This window comes from Poecile atricapillus, chromosome 1 (genome assembly GCF_030490865.1).
Source record: "Poecile atricapillus isolate bPoeAtr1 chromosome 1, bPoeAtr1.hap1, whole genome shotgun sequence".
NCBI lineage: Eukaryota > Metazoa > Chordata > Aves > Passeriformes > Paridae > Poecile > Poecile atricapillus.
Window position 1 is genome coordinate 2,634,567 of NC_081249.1, and position 22,261 is coordinate 2,656,827.

The 22,261-nt window shown below is 40.9% G+C and overlaps 1 protein-coding gene across 1 annotated transcript in view; it reads right to left on the reverse strand.

Annotated features, from left to right (window-relative positions):
- HLCS (holocarboxylase synthetase) overlaps positions 1–22,261 on the reverse strand; it is a 113,605-nt gene that overhangs the window by 13,975 nt on the left and 77,369 nt on the right. The window lies entirely within an intron of this gene.

Below are 22,261 nucleotides of genomic sequence, written 5' to 3' on the forward strand. Positions count from 1 at the left end.
ATCTGTTAGGCTGAAATAAGTCAGAGCCATAGTTCATTTAAGTTTTCTGATAACAGGTTTTGTATTTCTTCACTTTTTCCTCAAGTGCTCTTTTTTTTTTTTGGGTGTCCCTATCTTCAGCAAGTGACAACCAGCAATTCTAAACATTTGTTTCTACTTACAGCGAATTTTTTGTTCATACTACAAAATATAAGAGCAGCAGTTTCTGATTATTTAGAAAACCAATATGGTGGCAATAAAGCAGTTTAAAAGATACACTATCCCCTGAGAACTAATTATGATTTAACTACAGTAAATAAATCTACACCTTCTGAGAGCTCTAGAGAACACTGGCTTATTTTAGGCTTGTGTTCTGCTTTTAAAATAGTTTCACTTAAAAGAATACTAACTTTCCTCTGGGGATAAGTAGAAAGTGCACTTTAACACCATGAAATGAGTCAATGCTGAAAGAAAAGAAAAGAAAAGAAGAAAAGAAAAGAAAAGAAAAGAAAAGAAAAGAAAAGAAAAGAAAAGAAAAGAAAAGAAAAGAAAAGAAAAGAAAAGAAAAGAAAAGAAAAGAAAAGAAAAGAAAAGAAAAGAAAAGAAAAGAAAAGAAAAGAAAAGAAAAGAAAAGAAAAGAAAAGAAAAGAAAAGAAAAGAAGAAAAGAGGAAAGGAAAGGAAAGGAAAGGAAAGGAAAGGAAAGGAAAGGAAAGGAAAGGAAAGGAAAGGAAAGGAAAGGAAAGGAAAGGAAAGGAAAGGAAAGGAAAGGAAAGGAAAGGAAAGGAAAGGAAAGGAAAGGAAAGGAAAGGAAAGGAAAGGAAAGGAAAGGAAAGGAAAGGAAAGGAAAGGAAAGGAAAGGAAAGGAAAGGAAAGGAAAGGAAAGGAAAGGAAAGGAAAGGAAAGGAAAGGAAAGGAAAGGAAAGGAAAGGAAAGGAAAGGAAAGGAAAGGAAAGGAAAGGAAAGGAAAGGAAAGGAAAGGAAAGGAAAGGAAAGGAAAGGAAAGGAACCCTACTGTGAGAACTTTGCTCGAGCCACTTTTAAACAGATCTGAGCTGTACCACGATCCTCCTCCATTTCACGTTTTCATAAGGAGTTATTTAAGAGATAAAACATTTTCAAGATGTTGCCTGTAAGCCCAAAAAGTGATGCCTAGCCCACAAATCTGCTTCTCCCACAGGCACAAACATGATGTTCATTCCTATCAAAGCAATCTTGTCTTGGGGCTAAGGGCAGCCCAAATCAGAGAAAAAAGTACCATTCACAATGACCTCCCCAGGATTTCAGATGGGTTTGGGAGCTGTTTCAAGCTCTGCAATTGAGGAGGAGCACGAGCTGGGAGTGTCCCACAGACACAATGGCTTTGTGCTGGTGACAAGATGAGGAACCATTCATTGCTCCAGCTCCACACACTGAAAAATGGGACATCAACAACTCCTGGGGCTGTGGCAGCACCAAAATGCAAGAAACACAGAGATTTCAGAGCATCTCTCAAACGCCTAACTCAGCTTAGGCTGGGTGTCAGGAGAAGGTTTTTTATGGAAAGGGTGATAAAGTACTGGAATTGTCTGCTGGGGAGGTGGTGGAGTCACCATCCCTGGATGTGTTTATAAAAGGATTGGAAGTGGCACTCGGTGCCATGGTTTGGTTGAGGTGTCAGGGATGGGTTGGACTCGATGATCTTGAAGGTCTCTTCCAACCTGGTGATTCTGTGATTCTGTGATTCTGTGATTCTGTGATTCTGTGTTTCTGTGATTCTGTGATTCTGCTTTCATGATGATGAGGTTACTGGAAAGCCCAAGTGATGTCGGGATCACAAATGCCTTTGTTAATTACAAATCACAGAGTCCTGCAATGGTTTGGGTTGGAAGGGACCTTGATGATGATCTAGTTCCATCCCCTGCCATGGGCAGGGACACACAAACCAGCAGGAGCTGTACCAGGCCCCACAGTGTTTTCCCACATTATTCCCAAGTCATGGAGGTGTCATCAAAGGCCAACAGCCAGAAAATCTCTTTGCCAGTCACCTTCCATGAAACACACCTTGATAATTGTCTCCTTTGGACACCGTGGATCACACACTGAGACCAGGTCCACTCATCTACCACCTTGAGCAGGGAATTTTACCTCTTGACACTAAATCCCAGAATCATCAAGGCTGGAAGAGCCCTCCAGGATCACCCAGTGCCACCCCAGCCCCAGCAGCATCACCCCAAACCCTGTCCCCACATCCAGACTCCTCTGGACAATTCCAGTGACTCCAAACCTCCCTGGGCAGCTCATCCCAAGGCCTGACTGCTCTTCCAGGGAAATTTTCTTTCCCAATCTCCACCCTGAGCCTCCCCTGGCCCAGCCTGAGGCCTGAGCTCTCCTCCTGTCCCTGTTCCCTGGCAGCAGAGCCCGACCCCCCCGGCTGTCCCCTCCTGCCAGGGACTTGTGCAGAGCCACAAGGGCCCCCTGAGCCTCCTTTGCTCCAGGCTGAGCCCCTTTCCCAGCTCCCTCAGCCCCTCCTGGGGCTCCAGACCCTTCCCAGCTCCCTCAGGGAGCTCCACAGGATTTTTCCAGACCCTTCCCTGCCCTGGACACGCTCCAGCCCCTCAGGGGGAAAATCCCCCAAAGCTCAGGAGGTCTCATCCCCGTCTCCTGGGAGCAGCCTGATTACAACACCCAGTCCACGCTTTTACAACATCAAAATCTAATTTAAACTTGGGCACAGAGCTGGGAAGAGATTACAGGCTTTGTTGAAACACACTGATTTCTGCTGCTTCTCCCTTCACGTATCTGTTTTTAAATAACGGAAAAGTAAAATAAAAATCATGTGCTGCCATGAGGGGAGGAAAATAAACAGAGCAGGAAAAAAAGCTAATTAGGAATGCAAAACACAGGCTTCTACACCAAAGAGATACAATTAGGAGAACAGATGATGCAGCTCTGGGAGACTTGGCAGCAGGTAACAACTTATTACATGGAGAGACTGAGGCTGGACTTTCAAGGGTCACGAAGAAATTCTTTAAAGGACACAACATGGGGAAGTTGTTAATTCCCAGACTGATACACCAAGAGACACACAGATTGATTTTTACGACTTCCTGAGATTGTGCTGGAATTAACATGAAGCCAATGATAATAAAAGCCTCCACACAGCCTCCTGCCTGCCTTCTCCCAACTTCAGAGCTCTGTACATGGTGTGTGCTTGTTAGTTTGGGGGTTTTTTTAAATTTTCTGGGAGAAACAACTTGGATTTTCCTTACCAGAAAGATTAACTGTACGTGCACTTTTTTACATATTGACTTCCCTTCTTTTCTTTCAACTTAATCAGTTGCAGACTTCACAATTTCATTTTTCTGCAGAGTGCCTTAATCAGAGTGCTCACCACTTTTTTTAATCCAAAATTTTTTCCTTCAAGAACTTCTGAATTTTTTTATTTTTTTTTTTTTTTATATTTTTTTTGGGGGTGCTCTTTAACCATCTTGCTCTGTGCATTAATTCCGAAGACCACAATGAGATGCAAGATTATGGAAACACGAAACGTCTGAAGATAAATTTGCTCATCAGGAAGAATATCAGATGGCATCTACACGATCACAGATGATGATACTGGAATTTTATGTAAATTTTTCCCTTTTTTTGAACATTTTTGTGGTATTTTCCAAAATGTGAGCAAGGCACTTTTGGCATTCAAGAATATTAAAGCAGAAATAGTAAGAGAGAGGTTCTAGCACAGGTTTTTAGACAAATACCCTCCTCCCCACCCTGTAGTGGGGTGCTAAGAGTGCTGTCAAGAGAAATAAACAATATTTAATTATTTTACAGAAATTCCAAGTGTAAGGAGGACTCTGGCCCGCCAACACAACGACTTTTCATCCCACATGAACATAAAATGGGAACTGAAACCCCCAAAACTCCGTTTGAATAATGTTAACAACTATAAATTTCATTGATGTTGTGGGTTTAGGGTCGAAACTCTCATTAAAGCATCCTGCTGTGTTACAGTATTGCAGAGGAATTACCACAGCCAGCAGCCCATTCCAGATGTTAAAAAATACCTGGGCACAAGAATTATGGCCAGATTTGTCCCTTTCCTTCAAGTTCCTTGCCTGAAAATCTCACTCTTAAATAGATTTAAAGAGTATTGTAAAAGCAAGCCACAAAAAAACCCCAAACAACAAAACAAGGATAAAAAACAAGAAAACCTTTTCAATTTTAGTCAAATCAAAGAATTCCAGAATTATTTAGGCTGGTGGGCCACGGTTAGAGGAGAAGACAGCATGAATGAGAGTAGATCTGGATTAGGCATTGGGAAAAAATCCTTCCCTGTGAGGGTGGGGAGGACCTGGAAAGAGTTCCCAGAGGAGCTGGGGCTGTTCCTGGATCCCTGGAAGTGCCCAAGGCCAGGCTGGAGCAGCCTGGGATGGTGGAATTGGACAATCTTTGATGTCCCTTCCAACCCAAACCATTCTGTGGTTCTATCAAATATAAAAGAAATGCTCATATTGACCCCAAAGCAGCAGTTTCTGGGAGTGACATCATGCTGGGAGTCTGCTGAAAGCCACCAGATCAGGAAATGTGGGAAAGCCTTGGGAATGAACAAACCTTGGATTCAGTTTATTCAGACACCTGGGAGATGGGGTTTTGTGGTGGCATTTCTGAAGGACAAAGGAGCTGAAAAGATCTGGTCTTTACAAACCCTCTCCACAAAACAAACCTGTCACACTCCTGAGGAAAATAAGGGCATGAACAGAGTCTGCTCTGGCTAAGAAGGGAATCCAGGAATGTAAAAGAATGCACAGAAAAGATGGAAGCAAGGAGGAATAGTACAAAGGAGAAATGCAGAAATATTGTTTGTTATATTTTCAATAATATTGAAATATTATTGTTTATAACATTTCCAGAGAATGGAAAGCTCAATTACAGTAGAGACCGGGAGGAAAAACAAGAACTTCTACTGGAATGTGATTAAAAAAAAAAAGAGAAGTTCTATGTGGGCTCTCAGCTGACTGAGGCTAAAACACAGTGGATACACCTAAGGCTGAACTACTCAAGGAATTCTTTGCCTAGATTTTCACCAAAAAAGCCTTCCAGGACTTTACAGAGAGTTCAGGGAGAAGAGGAAACACCAACAGTAGAAGAGAATTGATCTCATAAATCTCTGGAGAAATCTTGGCTCAATGAGGTTGGTGAGAGCAGATGGGATGGATCAGAGAGCGCTGAGGGCACATCCAGGTCTCCCATCCTTATGGTCAAGGACATCAGGGTAGTCCCAGATGAAAAGGGAAAAAAACATCTCCAAACTGTTCTTCTGAGCATCCCTGTATCCAAATCAAGCCATTGAGCAGAAAGTGTCTGGGTTCTGGGATTGAAAATCCTGGTTTGTACTCCAGCTGTGGGCTGGATCCAACTGCAGATCCTCAGGGCTTTGTCCAAGACTTCTCCAATTTAATATCTAAATATCTTTAATAAGAGGTGAAGGAAAGGATGGAATACAGGAGGAAATGGCACACACATCCATCCTGTCTGTGAGTAACACTGAACTGTGGGGATAAACAAACACTGGAACAGGATGTGGAGTTTTTCCAGATCTGTCTGGAAAAAGCCCTGAGCAAGCTGGTCAGAATTCACTGTTGACCCTGTTGTTTAAAAGAAGGAGGTTGGACAAGAGACCTTCAGGGATTCTGAGTGATTCCTGACTCCAGAAAATGTACAGAAACCTGGCATCTCTGCTGTTGCCAGCAGACATTTAGGTTTGGTTGAAATCAGTCAAGAATTAGCCATTGTAATTATTAAATCAGTGATTTAGCACCGAGGCTGTGGACTGGAATCCCATCTCCCAGGCAGGATCCTAAAGCCATTTCCACACTCTCTTACAAGCCTAAATATTTACATTTCTCCATCTTCCACTTTCCATGAGGCATTTTACACATGACCAGGTGCTCCCAGAAGATTGACCCCCCCCAGGTGAGACAAGGAGAACACCTCAGCTGTTAATCCAACTCAGGCTGATTTAAACGACAGAAATCTCACTTAAAACCGTGCCTAAATCCAGCAAGAAAAAAAAACATTTACCAGAATACGCCGTGACATGAATGCACTCTTCTGTTCTAATGCAAAAATTCATCGCTCCTTTCACTTTCTAGCGGGTTCCCCACAGCAAAGTTAGCACAGAAAGGGCCATTTAATGTCAAATTCTCCTTGAACTCCTTGGATACACCAAAGTCCTGCCCCAGTGAGAAAAAGCAATAAAAGGATTACAATATCTCAGCCACGGGGAAAGCTAAAAAACCTCTGTAACCTTGCACAGCTGGGTCCTTGTTACCTCAAGAAATGCTACAAAAAGAAGATTGTCCTGAAGGAGACACCACATTTCCAGCAAGGAATATTCTCCTGAATGAATGAGGAGGGTTGGGAGCTCACAGATCACAGGCTGGGTGGGTAAATCCTTGAGCAGAGCAATAATAACAATTCAGTTTCAGGGAAAATGCAGGATGGAGCAGGGCAAAGCCACCTGAGCCGTTCTTCAGCTGCCTCAAAGCTCTCCATGAATGAAAGCTGCTGTTGGCAAAGGGGAAGCAACAGCAAAAGATGCCAGGGGAGAGAAGGGAAGACTAAATCACCTCTTTCTTACCACCCATGTGCTCATGCTTGATTTAAATTATGGAATTATGGCTTGGGAATGGTTCATGCTTTGCTGGTGGAATTGCTTTGGGAATCAGGGCCTGCTGCACAGAACTCTTCCATGAAATCTTCTTTTTCTTTCCCCTCCTCACTGCGTTTTTCAGCTGGTGATTTCTCGATTTCTATCCCTGATATTTTATAATTAGTCCTTTGTCTATGTTTATAGGCTTTTCCTCTTGAAAAAAAAGAAAGAAAAAGAGAATTTTCAGTACCATACAGGCAGAGGTGTCAGGAAACATACCCAAATAAGAAAAGACTCCAAAAAATTAGTTTGCCAACAAAATGCCAGTAAAATTTGAAACCTGGGTTCAGACACACTGGTCATGTTCCAAAACTGCAAACTTAAAGAACTTCTTTATTCAGTAAATCAGCTTCTCTGTGAATATCATCAAGACCACAAAGTTACAGTAAAGGAGGGCGTTTCCAGGGGAGATGTGAGGAGGGTTTAGGAGTTTGTTTCAATTTTTAATTCGAAAAGCAAAGACTTGTCCTGTTTTGAACAATTTATTTCATTTTTTCCCATCTAGTAAGTAATCTTTTCAATTCATAACCTTTCTTGACTTGAAAAAGCTACCCGAAGCCAAAAGTGAACATGGGACAAATGGGAATGAAACAGATTTCATTTGGAAATAGAACTCCAGTGCCAAGATTTAAGAAACAGGAGATTTACCAGAATGCAGTGAAATATATTTATCCTAACTTGGTAAGAGTAGCATCTTCAGGCTAGAATAAAAATTATAAACATGCTGATCAAAGCCAGATCCAGCCCTTCTTGTGTGGGGTAAAACACAGAATGGATGCAGGGAGAATTGGGAAGATCCAGAGCACTGCAGGCCGTGGTGATGCCACTTTTAGCAGTGGTTTCATCCCAGTTCAGGGGGGTCACAGGCTCGGGGCTGGGTCCTGTGAACCTCAAAAGGTTCAACAAAACCAAGTGCAAGGTCCTGACCCTGGGATGGGGCAACCCCTGGGACCAGTCCAGGAGAGGGAGCAGCCCTGGGAGAAGGATTTGAGGGATTTGAGGATTTGAGAGCTGGACCTGCCCCAGGGCTGAGCCCCAGGGTGGGCAGCAGGAAAGGGATTGGGATTGTGCCCTGAGCCCCCTGAGGTGAGACCCCACCTGCAGAGGAGGAGATTCCAGCTCAGCTCTGGAATTCCCAGCCCAGGGAGCAGCTGGAGCTGCTGGAGAGAGCCCAGAGGAGGCTCCAGGATGAGCAGAGGGATGGAGCAGCTCTGCTGGCAGGAAAGGCTGGCACAGCTGCCATTGTTCAGCCTGGCCAGGAGAAGCTTTGGGCTGAGCTCAGGGTGGCCTTGCAGGGCCTGAAGGAGCCCCAGGAAAGCTGGAGAGAGACAATTGCCAAGGGCTGCAGGAATTGCCAGGAGCCAGGGAATGGCTGCCAGTGGCAGAGGGCAGGGCTGGATCTTGGGATCTTGGGCAGGAATTGTTCCCTGGCAGGGTGGGCAGGGGCTGGGATGGAATTGCCAGAGCAGCTGGGGCTGCCCCTGGATCCCTGGCAGTGCCCAAGGCCAGGCTGGACATTGGGAGCAGCTGGGACAGTGGGAGGTGTCCCTGCCATGGCTGGGGTGGCTCTGGGTGACTTTAAAAGGTCCCTCCCAGCCCAACCCACTCCATCATTCGAAGATGCTTTAGAATGATCAAATTTCCTTTCAGAGGAAAACCTCAAACAAAGCCCCTGCAGCAGAGCAAGAAACATTTCAACAAAATGGCAAATCTATTTTAAATCAGCATTGGATTCACTAATTCACAGCGTGAGGCATCACAAACACGAGGATCTCAAAAGTAATCCATTGTGAAGGTGAATTTATACAATATTCCTCAGTTCCCTCTCAGATAAAAAAAGCCAGCTGAGAACTTTCTGCACACACAGCGATTTTAATGTGATATTCTGGCCAGTTTCTCGTCTGGGTAATTACATTTCCTTATGAAAATTTCTCTGCGACTTACGAAGACATCGCTTCATTTCCTGGCTTAAATCATAGAGGGTGTTAAAGAGTTGCCATGTTTCACCAGACAAGTGATGAAGTTATTCCCAAACTCCAGCAGGGTTAATGGAGAACAAAAGACACTGGGTTTATTTAAAAAAATTAAATTAAAAACGAGCACAAATCAGAATTGTGTGAGGTGCCCTCCCAGCATCCTTCCCAAAGCTTTGCAAAGTGGGAAAAATTAAAGGATTTCAACTAAAAAAACCAACAAACTTCCATTCCTTGTTAAGGAGCTGTAAAAACCTAAAAGATTAGTAATAACAAATATTTTCCTTATTTAATCAGTATTTTTTCCTTTATCTTAATATTATTTAAAGTTTCATCAATACTTAAAATCACCTAAGTAATTTATACTTAGGAGAACCTTCTAAAACCTTTGATTTCTTCCCCATGATTTGCTTTTATTTCTTTTATTTCCTGCCTGCAGCATCCATTGTGCTCCAAATTTAGGTTCTGGTGAATTATGCAAACAGCAAAATCCCAGTTTTCTTAATCCAATGCTAATTGAAAAATAGTTTTATTTATTCTCCTCTTTCTGAAGGCACACACAACAGTTTTCCTACACTAAAACAAGAGGCAGCACGTTTTCACACTGATGTTTCCTGTGTTATTAAATTAGTTTAACCCTCTTTCTGAAAAAATATATTTAATTTGAAAGATAATGAATTAAAATTTCAGGTAAATTTCTCCATTACCTCAATTTTCCTCGGTCAAAATTTCAATTTCCAAATTGTCATCTCCCACCATTTAATTGAAAAATACACACAGGAGGTCTTAAAAGTTCTAAATGCTGGTGTATATTCTGATTTTTGGGACGTGTATGGTACAAACATCATCATGATGGTGGTTATTGGACACATTACTTGGCATTTAATCAAATCTTCCTAATTTTTCCCAATTGTGGCTTCAGAAATTGGCAGGTAAAGCACAATTATTTCACTTGAATGGTTTTTTTTTTTTCCATTTATAATGGTGATACATGAAATCTTTGGGGAGAAAAAAAAAAGTATTATTAACATTTTGCTGTGTAAAAGCAATCAAAACACCCCTTTCCTTTCATGTCAGTAAATCCAGAGTTTAATCAAAAAACTCCCATGGACAAAATATCAGGTTTTTAATCCTTCCCTAATAAAAAAGATGGAACACTGAGAAATTTGTAACATAAATAATGTAAATATAAATGATAATGTAAGAGATTAAGGAAAAGTTTAATGCAAACTTTGGGGGGATAAAAGGTATTTTTTTTGTTTCAAAGTGTTTCAGTGAGAGCTGGTTTTAAAATAAAATTCTTAGGAAATGACAGTTGAGCTCTGAAGTTGTAGCTAAAATTTCAAATAGTTTGTTTGGCAAGTAAAGTTTAGAATATTATTATTCTAATATTTTATTAGAATTTATTATTATTATTATTATTATTATTAACTATTATATATATTATAATCATTAGAATATTTTTATTTATTTTAATAAATAAATAAAAATAAATTAATAACTAAAATGCTTTAAATAATTTTAATATTTTAATTTTAATTTACTATTTCAATGTTTTAATTTACTATATCAATATTTTAATTAATAATTTAATATTTAAGTATCGTTTACTCTGAATTGAATATTATTATTTTAGTATTCTAATGTTAATTAATATTTTAATATTACATGTTGTAATATTGAAATTATTTAATATTTTAATAAAATATAGAACATTTTTTATATTTTAATAATTTTAAATATTTTTTAAAGGTACTATTAGACCTTATGGGATGTTTACCACACACCAAATGAAAGAGAGATTCAGAGGAGCTGCTGTTCTCTAAGAGGAGGAAATAATTTGCCTTCAACAATGCCATTTTTCCTTTAAAACACATAAATGAACATTATATCCAACATCCCTAAATAGAATTTCCTCATGAAGAAAGAACCAATGACTCTCCAATTTTTTTTCCTCCTGGTTTCACGTTAAGAGATAACGATCCAGAAAAATTTATTGCTTTTCCTCGTGGCGAATTTAAAAAAGGCAATAAACACAATAGCTGAGCTCAGCTGGCTCTGTATTCATAGATCTGATAATTAAAAGACAAAAAAACGCTCTCATCAAGCAGCAGTTTCATCCCTCCCAGTGCCAAGAGAAACCACAAGATTTCTAAATTCAGTATTAAAGCCCACGGCGCTTTTCTCACGCGGGAGCCAACGCTCCAAAGCATCTCAACCCAGGACAGAAAAGTTCTGTTTCCAAATATGTTGCTAAATATTTTGAAAAGCCCTCGTTATTGGGCTGTGCCAGCTCGAAGGCAGACTCCCAATAGTTCATTTCATGGGTGATTAAGAATGGATTTTAAAATAAGGAAGTCGCTTTTTGCAAGGCTCCAGAAACAGCCATCAGAATGGGGATTTTAACCACAGACTCACACAAAATACAGCTCCAAAATATTGCCTTTCTCAGGGTGGGTAAAAAAAAAGAAGAGCCTAAAAGTCTCCAGGTAAAGTTGTTAATTCAAATTATTCACATGCAAGAAAAGCTGGAAGTTCCTACGTCTGAGAGGTTCAAATATGCTCAGAAGCAATAAATTATTGTACAAATAAAATATGTAGAAATCATTCTTATCCTGAGAGGTGGTGGATGGGTGACCACAGAATCACAGGTTTGAGTTGGAAGGTAAATTTATCTTGGATTTTGGCATCTTGACACTTTTCAGTTCAATGACATCTGCACGCAGCAGAGGATAAAATCTGGATATCCCAAAGCCCATAAAAAATGAAAATAAAAGTCTTTAATTCTTGCATTACCTCACAAAACACAGGAATTGCTTCCAAATACTGACAAAAACAATGTCAAACTCTAATTCTATATCACTATAAACCATTTTTAGGTTTAGGAAAGGATGAAAAAATTGGGATTGTTCAGCTTGGAGAGGAGAAGCTTTGGGGTGACCTCAGTGTGGCCTTGTAGGACCTGAAGGATCCAACAAGAAACATGGAGAGACAATTCCCAAGGGATGGAGGGACAGGACAAAGGAGAATCAATATTCATGGAGTAATAATTAAAATTAGAAATTAATTTCTGAACCACCTGGCAGATCTCTGGGTCTTCCTTCACCTATTTTATTATTTTTTTTTTTGGTGCATTACTCAGCTGTAAACAAAAGGAAAATACAGGCTTAGAAAAGAAACCTTCTCATTCAGCTTTGCCAACACATTTCTAAAAAAAAAATGGGTATTGTGAGGTGATGTTTAATTTAAAATGAAAAGTGAGGTTTTATCAAGGGTTAGGGCATTATGTAGCAAAGAATTCCTTTGGATGGAGAAGGAGAAAAATGTGGAGGAATGACTTAAATGGGAAGTTCCAGACACAGATATGCAAAACTGCTGGGAAACAGAAATTAATTAAGGGAATAAATATGTGGAATAAAAGAAAAATCAGTAGTTATTCACATTTGTGTGAAGTAAAAAAATCCACGGCTCCAGAATCTCCCATGGATTTGCATCCACGACAAAACGAGCCCCAGCTGCAGGGAGAAAACTGAAATCCCACCCCAAAATCAGGTTGGTTCTGACAAGAGCAGCGTAAATCTGACACAATTTTACCCCACAGCTACAGAGTGTCAGGAGGATCCTCTGCCCTACTCAGAGAAGCTCACAAGGATGGAGAAACAACAGCTCACTTGAGCAAAATTCCTTTTTTTTTTAGCAATTTTTAAAGGCAAAATTCCTGTGTCTTTCCCGCTGAAAATGGGGAAACGCTCGTTCATTTCCTTCCTGTACCATGCACTTGAGGAGAAGATTCTTTACACTGCTCCTGTGTTCTTTTGGTGAAATAAACACAATTTTTTGCTATCTATCCTGCTCTCCCCATGGAGGGAATCCTGTTTCCTACACCCTGAACCATTCCCTTTCCCTGTTTTTCACCCTGCCCAGCAAATCCACACTTCTCGAAGCCCCGTGCTGAAAACTGGACCAATAACTCCAGTTAAACCCTCCCTGTGCTGAGTAGAACTGGAAAGAAATATTATCTTGACATTTTTAGCTCATTTTTAAGCACTTTTGTATGAATTTCAGTCCTCTCGTCTTTTGTCACAATGGGAATTTATTTTTAACCTACGTTAAATTGCTCAAACTTCCAGAACCTCTCGTGAAAATTGACATTCAACCACTCTCTCTCTCCATTCCATGATTTCCATCTCATTATTTGAGGCCACACTTTGATTTATTAAGCTTTGAGTTTGATTCTCCAAAATTCTGACAAAGAGGAGTTTTTGATAAGGAAACCTTCAATTCTGTCATCCAAATTATTCATGGAAATGACCGAAGTTGTGGCAGATTTGAAGCCTCAAGAGTTTGGCCTAGGAAGAGATCTTGAATTTAAGATTTTAGATTTGAGAATGGCACTTAAACCCTTCAGCTGTGACACGGAGGAGTTAAACATCTAAAAGGGGAAAGATCACTGAAGAAAAAAAATTATCATCTTTCTTTTTCTCCACTAAGAGAATTTTAAGCAGCAACTCTTCACAGAATTAATAATGTTGCAGTTGTAAATGTCAATTGTTTGCAGCTGTCTGTCTCCTCCACCTTGCACAATATATCTAACATTGAATAAAAGAAGGAAAAAGGGGAGGAAATACTTTTCCCTTCACATATTTTTTTTTTAAATGTCTTTTTCTAAAAGTACTCCATAAATAATTTTGATTTTTCAACCATGAACATCATAAGAGAACACTGTGCTCCTGCCCATCCAAAATAAACCTGTAAAACTGCTTTTCCTATCACCCTTGTTTTATGGGATAACCTCTCCATTTCAGCAAATAAAAACTCCTTGTGTTCCCTTTATCTCATTCTATCTAACATCCAGAGTCACCCTGCCCCTGGAGGTCTTTTTCTCATTCAGTTTGTGAACTCTGGGACCTTGGTTTTGTGTCTGTGTAACCCCAGGTGGCATCACTGGGGTGGCTCAAATGATGCAACAAAAGGAATTCAAAGGCTGAGAGCAGGTGAAATACAACAATCACACAGCAGATCTTCCGTCTTTGCAGTCCATCCATCAGGGAACAGCCATCCTCTCCTGCACACGAAATTCCCACCAATATTGGCACAATCCCAGAGGCACCAAGGCTGGAAGAGCCCTCCAGGATCACCCAGTGCCACCCCAGCCCCAAGGGCCACATCCAGACTCCTCTGGGACAATTCCAGCAACTCCAAACCTCCCTGGGCAGCTCATCCCAAGGTCTGACCACTCTTCCAGGGAAATTTTCTTCCTAATCTCCAACCTGAGCCTCCCCTGGTGTAATCTGAGTGTCCCACGACGACTCCCAGTGTGTCCCCTCAAGGGCCTGTCTCGGGTTTTGGGGCTCTGCCATGAGCAGGTGACACCAGCTGGTGACAAAGGCCATGTGGTGTGGGCACAGGCTCCTGGGGTGGCACCTGGCATCTGTCTGTCCTGTCCCTGTGTCCCCTGGCACCACCTGTGGGGCTCTGTCCCCATCCATCCATGGCTCCCTAGGCCGTTCCTCCTCATCTGGGTCCATGTCCCCACTGTGCACTTGTCTGTGTGGGGTCCCTGTCCGTGTGTCCTCATCCCCAAGTGTCCCTGTCCGTGTGTCCCCATCCTGTGCGTTCCTGTCCCCATCCTGTGTCTCCTCCTGTCCCTGTTCCCCCCTGAGCCTCCTTTGCTCCAGGCTGAGCCCCTTTCCCAGCTCCCTCAGCTGCTCCTCCCAGGATTTGTTTTCCAGCCCCTTCCCAGCTCCACACACGGAACAGACACCGAGAACTGACTTTGCAGGCCAATAATTGAATTTAGCATCACCCAATCCACAGCTTCTTGTCATGAACAAGTTCAGATCCCACAAGAGAGACAGGCAGGGCTCAGCTCTGAGTCCTTCCCACATCAGCTCCTCTCAGGCAGCGAGAATTGGCTCCATCCCCAAAGATCCATCCCCAAATCATTGGCTCCGTCCCCAAAGATCCATCCTCAAATCATTGGCTCCATCCCCAAAGATCCATCCCCAAATCATTGGCTCCATCCCCAAAGATCCATCCCCAAATCATTGGCTCCATCCCCAAAGATCCATCCCCAAATCATTGGCTCCATCCCCAAAGATCCATCCCCAAATCATTGGCTCCATCCCCAAAGATCCACCCCCAAATCATTGGCTCCATCCCCAAAGACCCATCCCCAAATCATTGGCTCCATCCCCAAAGATCCATCCTCAAATCATTGGCTCCATCCCCAAAGATCCATCCCCAAATCATTGGCTCCGTCCCCAAAGATCCATCCCCAAATCAAACGCAGCCAGGATCAATGAAACCCCTGCCAGCTGCAGAACCTCCTTCTCCTGGGGGTTTTTCCTTCTGAAAGCTGAGACTCCAAGTGGCACCAGCCAAGTGCAACAGGAGTGGAACTCCCACCCTGGAAATCCACACATGTACAGGCTCACACTGCCTGGAGAACCTCAGTGCTTTAGCAACAATAAAAGACAAAAATCTGATTTTTTTTAATCAACCAAAACCTTCACATTTAATGCATCAACTGAATGGTTGGATATTATCGACTTAAATTTGCTTATTACTTATTGGATCATTTCTATTTTTAAATAAATTATGTATTTGACTGTCCTTTTTTAAAAGCTGCTGTAGAATCTTTTTAGTAGCAAAAAAAAAATAAATTCTTTCCCTAAGTTACATATTCCAAGGGGTAAAACTTACATTCCAATAAAATATTCCAATTTATATATATAATAATATTATTCCAATTTATTATTGTTCCAACTTGTATATAATACTCCAATTTATGTTATTAGATTCCAGGATCACATAAGGCAAGGTGGGTTCCAAAAACATGAAATGCATTGTCAAGTTCTCAATTTGAAATGCTATTTTTAAACCCAAATGTCAAAAAAATTTCCTGGAAGTTAACATAAAATACATCTTGGATTATTTATCACACTCTATCTCTCCCTTGGATATGAACATTTATTTTTGTTATTGAAGAGTTCCTCTAATTGAATTTCCTTGTATTCATTAGCTTTTAGGATACTTCCAGAAAGAAAACATGACTGAATTTCAGAAAAGAGGTCATAAAATATAAGACGTGACAGCAGAAAAATGCTTTATTTCCCTGTTCTTTAAGTAAATATATTTTCTTTCCAGGTAGAACAGACACTGAGAGGAGTGTCCAAGTCCAAGTGCTTTTTGTAATATTGAACACACAAAAATTAACTCACTCTGGCTACAAATAAATATTTGCAGTCAAAATTAAGCCACTCCCATGTCAATAAAATCCCCCAAGCCTTTTCTAGTGAAAAAAATTTTGATAATTCAGGAGGACTTGAAAGAAGTTACATTATTATAATATTATAAAGTTCCTGCATGGCTGAGCAACATCCCTGGACTTTATTTGAATGGATTTGGTGTCTTGCAGCTCACTGAAAACATTATGTGAAGGCGCTTTGCCATGAGGCCTCGTGAAACGCAGCTGTTCCCTTTCCCAGAAAAACTGGGATTCAGTTTCTGGTGCTGCACAAGCTCTGAAGTCCTGGCAGAGCATTCCTGAATCCCAGGGCTGGGACTGGGGATGGGATTATCCCATCAGGATAATCAGGATGGCAGAGCTAGACATCACTTACATAAGCAGAGAAAATTATAAATATATATATATATAGAGAGAGAGTTATTATTTTAATCACAGATGAAAACCCCAGGAAACTGAATAGGATATCAGTATGAGCTTGCACTTGATTAGAAAAATGTCACTCAGTGTAGGGGGGAATAACACAAAAAATTTGGATCCAATTTCCCCCTTTTTTAGCAGTTTTGAATCTGCCCCTGGATCCCTGGCAGTGCCCAAGGCCAGGCTGGACATTGGGAGCTCCTGGGACAGTGGGAGGTGTCCCTGCCATGGCAGGGGTGGCACTGGATGATCCTTAAAATCCCTCCCAACCCAAACCATTCCATGATTCTGGGATTTTGTGATTCAAACCTATATGCAAGGAATGGCTCAACTTCTGCTTTCAGCCTACTACTCTTAGATAAAATTTATTTGAGTTAAAAAGTCACTTTTTGCTGTTCAGCCCTTTGACTGAATGAAATCTTCCCATACACAGCTTTGCTCGTGTGCCTTTGGAGGATCCAAAGCAGAAAAAAATCATCATTTTGGAGGCTTTCTTGACCCCTGTTAGTGTGAGGAAAGTTTTCATTACTATTTATCTGCTGTGTTCCTAAGGGATCTTGGAAAGCTGAATGATATTGGCAAAGCACTTCCAATTCCACACAGGGATGATGTGATAAAAGCAGAAAAAAATCATGGATTTATGGAATGGTTTGGGTTGGAAAAGACCTTAAATCCCATCCAGTGCCACCCCTGCCATGGCAGGGACACCTCCCACTGTCCCAGCTGCTCCCAATGTCCAGCCTGGCCTTGGGCACTGCCAGGGATCCAGGGGCAGCCCCAGCTGCTCTGGGAATTCAATTATAAATTATACTAATTTATGGAATTATTATAATTCTTTCTAATCCCACAAATGACACGAATCAGCACCAAATATCTGTAAAAAAATCATGGAAAACAGCAGGATGATGCGAGATTGAGTTGTACCAACCATGCTGATCCCAGGGGATGAGGGAGAAAACACCGGGGTGCCAGAGAAACAAATCAAGAATTGGATGTGCAAAAAACTGCAAAATTATTACAGGAAGGTGTTTTATGGCAAACCTCTCATTCTCCCACAGCCACAGGCATCAATGCCTGTCCACAAACTCATCTCCTGCTCCACATGGAAAGTGCTGTTGGAATAAAATCAGAAATTATGGCTAGGCCTCTGTTCTAGGCCTCTGTCACCCAGAATTTCATTTTTTACCTTTGGCCATCGAATATTTCATTGTTTACTCAATACTGGCATAAAATGACAGAATTTGTTGTCCCCAGAATCCAAGGGAAGGGACACAGGAAATTTTTGAAGGTTCTTGGACTCCTGGAGGTGATGCCCACACAACATCCAGACCTCAGATCCAAGATTGATTCCACCAAAACACCTTAAGCTAAAATATTTAAAGCACAAAGGAAAATTATCGACTTTGTTGTGCCTTCCCACCCTTAAATGGGATTGAATTCAATATTCAATCATTTCCTTTGAATTGAAAATTCCAAGCAGGGAACTTCCACAGCACTTTCTCCTTTTTAAAACAGGATGCTCGTCAAATCAAGAATTTCAAAGAATTATTTTGACTTCTTCTGCTTCTGCAGTGACGCAAATGAGACCGAGGCCATCTGCAACCACCCAAGATATTTCAAGTGCATTCCAAGACACACAAGCCAACCCCAACATGCTGATGAAAAAAACATGTGCAGCCACTGCAAAAAAAAATGCTCAAATCTCCCTCCAGTCTGGGAAATTACAGAGAGAATTTAACAGAGAATTTATCTCTGTGCAGAGCTCTAAGATACATTTAGGCCTTGAAGTTTTAATTATTTTTGACTCGTGGGCATGGAGATCTTCTGGAGCCTGTTAAGAGCATTGCAATACACAGATTATTCTGGTTTTGTTGCATGAAATAATTGATGGTTGGTTTTACAGGACAGTGATGCCACGCTCCTGGTTAAATTCCAACTGAGAAGTTCCTTTCTGCCTCTCCAAAATTGCATTCAGTGATGGCAACGGGCATGTTCCATCCTGTATTTCTGCCTGGATACACCGGCATTTAAAGAATAATCCCATTTATTTTAAAAATATAGAATCTCACTTTATTTCACAGAACAAACCAAAAAGTTTGCACCTGATTTCTTAAAGTCAGTTTTAAATTACTCCAACGAGGAGTAATTTTTTTTCTGAAAGACTTCAAAGCTTAAAAAAGACTTTCCAAAACCTTGAGACCAAAAGTGGTCAAAACCTCAGCATAGGTACAGCCACAAAATATTACATGCAAATTTAATTTATTTTTATCTTGTATCATAAGAGGCACCTTACAGATGATTATTTTCATTCTCCTCCCCCTTTTTTTGTAAGAAGTTGGCCAATACAACTTTATCATCTTCTTCCTGCCACCTCCCACTAAATCTAAATTTCAGTTTTTAGGCTTGACATCTGAAATCCTGTATTTTACAAGGAATTATTATCCTGTTCTAATTGTCCCACATGTCCTGGCCTGCAGTGACAATTAGGAAAAGCAAATGAAGAAAATGAACACACAGGGCTTAAATTTAAAGATTTACAAAGTTTCTTAGTTCAGCAGTGAAATGATTTATTTTCAGTTCCACCTACACCTCCCAATCCTGGTCTTTCAGAATCTGAATTTACCAAGATGTACTGTTAGACAAAAATGACAATTTTAAGGGCACAAGGATTTACAAATTTTGCTGAAGAAGAAATCCTGAGTAACGTGTGCTGGTCTGCTTTAAATCTATTTATTCACACAAGTCATAAAAAAGGGAAAAGAATAATCCTGTGATTTTCTTAAATCTTGTGATGAAATAAATAGAATAATTCCACAGATTCAATCCTATCTAGAGAATTAAAAATCATAAGTCACATCTTTTACACTGAAATAATTATTTATAGAACTTATTCTTGCTTTCAGTGATTAATTAAAGGAAGATTATTTATATAAAGATTAATTAAAGGTCCTGTTTTCAACAGATGTAATTAGCTGAAAAAAGACTGTAAAAATGGTCTACAAAATAAACTCTTCTTAAATTATTCTCTTAAAATAAACATCTTCTTCAACTCCAGTAGAAAAAAACCACTTTGGGCCAAGCTTTTCCCACCAAGGAAAAGATCTTATAAAAGGAGCTTGTGGCAAACAAATCTTCTCTTCCTACAACTCCTCCATTCATATTAAAATTTCACTTTATTTTGATGGAACCCATTTTTAAGGCAGTTATTTCTGATCCAATGAAATTTTAGATTGTGCATATGCAACTATCTGCACTGGAGATACACGAAAATGTAATTCTCTTAATTTAAACTTCCTATAAAATAGTTGGACGAGCACTAATTTAGACAGGTGTCCTAAATCCCCAAGGGTTTATGTTAAAAAACAAAACAAAATCTAAAAAACACCTCTACAGTAAACAGGAACCATTTCTACCTTTGAATCAAAGAATTTTCTCAAAGAGACTTCCCAGAAAGATAAAAAATCCAAACAAAACTTTCTTCCTGTATTTATAATTTCAAATATATTTCAAATAAAAATGAAATTTTTAGATGGTAGAAATGAGATACTTTTCAATGTAAAACTGGCACCTTAAGATGTGGCCTCAGTTCTTTTTTTTCCTTTTTTAATTGGTAACGAGAATCATCAATCAGGTGTCAGTTTTCAGTTTTCAAACACTAAGATGGGAAATAAATGAATGAAATAAAATAAAAATGAAAATGCCACCCCCAGTAATGAATCAATATCCTTACACAGGAAGGACCATCAATTTGAATAATCAATATAAATTAAATATAAGTGTAAATAATGAACATAAAAATTGGGAATGTTTGGGATTTGGCTCAGGCCTAACTTTGCTTGTTTTATTTATTCTTATCTTAACTCCTGATTGCCACTGAGAAGGGAAAATAAGCAGTTTTGCTGGATCAAGTGGTCAGTTTTCTTAAAATTGTCATTTCTGATACTCTGGCATTTGCTGTGACTTGTTTTCAAAACTTTGGCCTATTTAATGGCTCTCTTAGAGTTGGTCATGCAGCAATAAACTGTTTATTTTTGGGTTTTCCTGCACTTGTCATTTATCCTCAACCTGCCCAATACTCCTAGCACCTGTAATTATATAAAGTCATTTATATGTAATTTATATATAATAATTAGAAACTTTTGAAGGGATTCCTCAGCTCGCACTTGACATCCTGAGTTACAACTCAAGGCCTCCATGGCAGCTCCCAAAAACCCATTCCAAAGACACAGAACTGCACCTGGTACATCATTAACAGCAAATATCCAAATATCGCAGCAAGGAGAGCCAAGGATGCTCTGCAAAGCCTCAAAATAATCTTCCACAAAATAACTGGAGTCCAGGACAAGCCCTCCCAGCCCATACAAAACCGATGAATTTTCATATTCGGCACCACCACGGAAAACATCTTCCTTTCTAAAACCCCCACATCCTTCAGGGAAAAAAAAATAAATAAAAAATCAGATTTCACCCCACTGCTGGCAGCTCTCAAGCACAGCTCACACCTTGCCTTGCCTACCTCTGGAAAAGCAAGGCTGCGTTGAAAAAACCCAATATTTGGGGCGGGTGCCGGGGCGCCTTTGAGCGCGCGGGGAAGGAACATGACCCGCTCGGCGCCGCGGCGCGTTAAGGAGCCTGATTGAACATCGCTGCTAATTAAGAGCTCTCGTTGTTTGGCAGGACCACCAGAGAACCTCCTGCACTTGTTCATGCCAGCAGCACCTCCTGCAGAAATTAACTCTTGATGAGAGCAGACGGGGGGCCCAGCTGGGTCCCCCCAGTCCTCCCGGCACACAAATGAAGCGTAATGAGAACGCTGGTGGCTACCAAGGGGAGGGAGGTTATTCGTGACCTCTCCTTAAAAAACAGAGTATACTCTTACATTGACTTAATTTTCTGCGCTGGGGGTAGATAACGCAGCTGGGGACCGTGTGAGCAGAGCTGAGAATCGCGGGGGAGGACTGAGAATCAAAATTATCAGTGAATAATTCGGTAAGAATTATCTTATTAGGCGGGCTAAAATATAATTCTGTTCTCAGAGCTTTCGAAAATCAATAAATATTATTCAGCTATCGGGCTCCTGAGAGAAAATTTCAACAACAAAAGCTGAAGTTGGAGGAGGTTTTGTGGGGAAAAAACAAAATGCAGGTTATTAGAACTGATTTGATATTTTGTTTCTAAATCTTTGGGACGTGTATTTGGGATGTGCTCAGCAATGCAGCTTTGTAATATTCAAAAGGAATGTTCCACGTGTACAAACAGCACCGGTTACCCTATGAAGCAATAAAATAAAACACAACCCACTCCCCCATCAGTGTCAATACTGCGGTGTCCAGCACTGGTGATGAATTCCTGTCACCTCTGCTGCCACCTCTGCAGGTGACCGTGATTGTCCCACCTGGAGAGGGGCTCACCTGGCAGGAAGAACACTGGAAGAGCAATGGCAGCACTTGTCTTAACTTGGTTAAGAAGTGATGTGAATGCAGATCACAGAATAATTACCAATATTTTAAAATATTCGTTTTAGTTTTGGCTCTTATCCCGGGATTCCTGGTGCTGGAAAAGCCCTCCCAGCCCATGGAGTCCCAGCTGTGCCCGATGCCCACCTTGTCCCCAGCCCAGAGCCCTGAGTGCCACGTCCAGGTGACACCTCTGGGGATGGGCACTGCAAAGCTCCCTGGGCAGCCCCTGCCAAGGCCTGAGCTCCCTTTCCATGGGCAAATTCCTCCTCATAGGAAGTCTTGACTTTCCAGCCCCTTCCCAGCTCCGTTCCCTGCCCTGGACACGCTCCAGCCCCTCCAGGGCTCTCCTGCACCAGCCACAACTGGAGCCAGCCCTGGAGGGGCCTCTCAGAGCCAGCACAGAGGGACAATCCCTGCCCTGCTCCTGATAATCACTTCCCTACTCCCTATTCCTCCATTTCTAATTAAGCAGCAATTAGAAATAACCAC